Below are 4,765 nucleotides of genomic sequence, written 5' to 3' on the forward strand. Positions count from 1 at the left end.
CATTCATCACACCATGAAGCATTTTGTTCATTGTTTGCTAAAAACAACTTATACCAACAGCATTCACACAATATGTTAAGGAAGTATAACATATGTGTGAATGAGTTAAGCGGACCAGAGAAATAGATGTAGGGAAGGATAAGATAAGGTGGTTTGGGGGGGGGGCAACCCACAGCTGCATAACAGGCAGAGAAAGAAACTCAGAAAAAGTCCTCCCTAAATTTTTTGACTGTCAAAAGAGATGGTGAAAGATTTGTACTTTCACATTGCAAGATTTTGTTAATATAGCCTTACAATAAAGTAGAATTACTTCATCTGGTCATTTTTCCTATCTCCTCTACCTGAATGAATATTAGCCTTGCAACTTTCTTCTTAACAAATCCTTGCTTTCCGGTAATCACCCTATTGTTTGCAAGGAGTTTATGAATACTCTAGTTATTTGTGTATTTTGTTTATTTGATTGGTGATCTTTGCTACATTGTTATATATGATTGACCATTTTTGTCAATATACATATTATCAGTATACTACATGATTTAGGAATATTGCTGAATTTTTGTACTTCAGTTGTGAAGATAATGGTAACACTTGTTCTCCCATCTCACAATATTCGCAAGTAAAACAATCATAGAAGAAAGATTCAAAAATAAAAAGTGATAAGAGATAAGAAACCAAGATTTCTACTTTTAAATTCCTGGATGTTTCCATTCTAGTTCCATCCATTTCTAAAGAAGAGGGAGTTGTACAATCTTTCCCTGCTGAAAGTGTACTTGGATCAGAATGGAGACGTAGCAGCAGACCTGGCCATCGTTAGTAGGTTAGTTCTCCCCAAGAAGGATCCCTTTGACAAGCGAATGGGGAGTTTTGAAAGACAAAGACTTACAATCAACCAAGATGCTTTGTCACAGTTAAAGTTGCTCAACAAGGTGGGGAAAATATTGGTATATTTTCTCTTTTTTCCAAAGCTGTTTCAAATGGGCTAAACCCAGTCAAAAAAGGGGTAACCTTCACATAGAATTGAATGAGTGGAGTAAAACTTCTATAATTTTCTTAGGCAGATAAGCATGCTTCAGTTCTATTGACCAAGGTTTCCCTTCTGATGCTACCATGCTGAACCCTGTTGTAAGCTGATCCAAAATGAGATATGGGGTGATTATTATTTAGGACACAAATCACTGCCTTTTAGTGTCCCTTTGGCAGTTTAGTATCACCAAAAAACTGATAAGACATGGCCTCATATGCTGAAGATTTTGGCGTTAATAGCTTCAGGTTCACTAGTTTTTTTGCCTTCACATATCAAAGGTGAAAGAAATTCTGTTGACAAGTCCTTGAGTTCAGATTTAGATTGAATTGAATGAAATGGAATCAAGACAGGATGGAGATCCTGTTGGTCCAATAGGTAAATAAACTTCATCTTGCCTTGATTGGAGTCAGGGGTCTCCCAAAATTGCAGGCCCACAGTCTGTATAGCTGCCTCTCTTTAACATTAATGAGATAGTGGAATTTAGGAAGGAGGTTCACATGAAATAAAAATGACTGATATGATGTGAGCTCATTTATGGATTGACTAATTAAATTTATTTGTTGCCCATCTCACTATTGATAATGGTTTGAAAACTGAAGTACTGAAGCATCGCTTTGCTGAAAATAAATCTTGATATCACAAATGATAAGGGACAATTTTGAGGGAAATATTACTTAGATTTGGGCACTGGCTTGTAAGAGTGCACTTCATCTGAAAATCCCTTGAATGCAACTGTTTATCTTGATTGTTAGCTGCCTTAGGACACATTGAGAGGCTACAAATCAAATTAATAATAAATATGAGTGTGTATTTCCCTGACAGATTGTGTCACCTAATTGTATTCTTTCAACAGAAAGCACTTTGTGTTGAGTATCCATTTCCCACACAGGGCTCACACTCATGACCCTTGTGGTGCACCAAAAGATCCCTGACTCACCCTTTTTGAAGGACACGTTCTCATGACCTCACCTCCATCTCACCTCACTATAGTTTTAGAAACTAGTCAGCCAGTTTTAGTTTTAGTTCACCAGCATGGCAGCCATATAAACTGAACAAATATATATATGAATGAAGAATATCTTTAAGGTTGACAATCTGTAAAGAAATTTCCGTTTTTATCTTAATTGGGAAGTAATTTTGGACTGCTTTCAAAGGGAAGCAGCTTTGCAATGTTTTCTGCACTCCAGAAGAATCCTTTCCAGATCCTACTGGTCAGAAGTTTCTTCTTCATCTTCATTTATTTATTTATTCTATTTCACTAAATGTAATGAAATGAAAATAAAATTTTACAATATAGTTTACTCTAAAATTTAGTATTTTAGATATTATATTTTAAAATAAAGCATGTATGAAGAATGAAGGAATGCATGTTAATTCCACTATGAGGAGGAACCCGCCGGTTGCCACTTAATGGTTAATCTTTTCTCAGTTTCATCTGTCCAGACTTTGTTAAGTAGAAAGCTACTTTATTGTAGTCTGATAAATCAGAAGAAAAAGGGAGGAACTGAATGAAGCATCTGCCTACAATTGTATCTCCTGCAACCATTTGGAAGGTGTCAGAGATTTCATATTTGCCTACATGAAGTCCAGAGACAACTTGGCTGATGTTCATGTCTACCTCCATTTTACATGGATGGTGAGTCCTGACATATTTTCTTTGGCATTTCTCCTTTTTCTGTTTAGTCTCTGCCTCAGTCTAAATGTGTGGAAAAATGCCTTCCTGGATTTGTCAAGAAGGCTCGAGAAAGAGAGCCATTTTGCTGCTATGACTGCATTCCTTGTCCAAAGGGGACCATCTCCACTCAGGAAGGTACGTGACACCAAAGGGAAACTTTGATCAATATGCATGTTAAAAACACATGTAACTTTGATTGTTTATTTCTCAATTTTAATAGTGTCCCATTTCTTCCCTAAATGGGATTTATAAGAAAAATATCTTGAAGGGTGAGGTAGAAAGAAGGATGTTGTGGATTGCATGGGAAATCTCTCTTTCATTTCCCAGTTTGGAGGTTTCTGTCCATATTTATCTTTCTTAGAAATATCTGTGTTCTTTGTAACTTGAGGAATGATTTTAGATCAATGGGATTTGTTTACCTAAACCAACTTTACATTACAGGCTGATAGATGCATCTATCAATCATTCATTTAATTAGTTAATCTTTAGTAAGATCATATATCCTTATAAGCTGCAATATCTAATTGGGAGGAATAATAGAGGTAGAGATGTTGAGTTAAAGGAACAATGAAAACCAAATAGAGGATTCAGGATTCACTTGGAATTTACAAATAGTCCAAAATGCAAAGGCATGCACAGTGTTGAGTTTCCATGTGTTCTTCCATAGGACACCCCAACTGTGCAGGCTGCACAGAATCACAGTTTCTTTCCAGGTGCAACTAAATTCACCTTTCAAAGCCTCCATTAAACAGAACTAGGGCATCTGCATATAATAATTGGCATGCAAACGGTCTGTTCCCTTAAAGGATTCCCACTTTATGCATCATCAGAAGCCTTCCTTTTCTGCTGCAGTTCCTGCCTTATAGGATCCATTTCCCCTTGAAATTGAATAGGTCCCCATCCTCTTAAACCTCTGAACACATGCTACTTCTCCCAACTATTTGAGATAAAATAAAGTCAGTGCAGGATACGAATCTGGTGGATTACTTCAGAAAAGGGAGGATGCAGCACCAGATAGATTTTCTTTTGAATTTATATTGTTCTTGTTCTTTTTATAGTTGTATGTATTGGGTATTTTTTTTTGGCTCTTGTTGTGTAAGTATATTCCATTTACTGAGGCTTTTCTGTTCTCTTTATATCACATCTTATCCAAAGTTTTTCTTGAAATTTGAAAGACTGTAAAAGAAATATTACTTTCTTTTCTCAGATACCACAAAATGTAACAACTGCCCAGATGATCAATATCCAACCAAGAACCGAATCCAGTGTATCTCTAAAAGAATAACCTTCCTTTCCTATGAAGAACATCTCAGCATCATCCTCATCTCCTTTGCTCTTCTCTTGTTCCTAATCACAGGCTTTGTTTTATTCATATTTATTAAATACCTTGAAACTCCTATTGTCAAAGCCAACAACCGGGACCTCTCCTACATCCTCCTGGTCTCCCTTCTGCTTTGCTTCTTATCCTCCTTTTTCTTCATTGGCCGACCAAGGAAAGCCACCTGCCTTCTCCGACAAACAGTGTTCAGCATTGTCTTCTCAGTAGCTGTTTCGTCTGTGTTGGCCAAAACGATCACAGTAGTGCTGGCATTCCTAGCCTCAAAGCCAGGCAATAAAGTGAAAAGATGGTTGGGGAAGAGCTTGGCCAACTCCATCATCCTTTCTTGTTCTGCTGTCCAGATTCTCATCTGTGCCATGTGGTTGGGAGCTTCTCCCCCATTTCCTGACTCTGATCTGCACTCCCAGCCTGGAGAGATTATCCTTCAATGCAACGAAGGCTCTGTCATCATGTTTTATATTGTCCTTGGCTACATGGGCTTCCTTGCTGCAATTTGCTTCACTGTGGCTTTCCTGGCCAGGAATCTTCCTGGAGGTTTCAATGAAGCCAAGCTGATCACTTTCAGCATGCTGGTCTTCTGCAGTGTCTGGGTCTCCTTCCTCCCTACCTACCTGAGTACTAAGGGAAAATACATGGTGGCCGTGCAGGTCTTCTCCATCTTGGCCTCTGGTGCTGGACTATTGAGCTGCATTTTTTTCCCCAAGTGCTACATTATCATCCTGAGACC

Source organism: Crotalus tigris, unplaced genomic scaffold, assembly GCF_016545835.1.
Source record: "Crotalus tigris isolate CLP2741 ecotype Arizona unplaced genomic scaffold, ASM1654583v1 scf7180000023893.71706, whole genome shotgun sequence".
In the NCBI taxonomy this organism is placed as follows: Eukaryota; Metazoa; Chordata; class Lepidosauria; order Squamata; family Viperidae; genus Crotalus; species Crotalus tigris.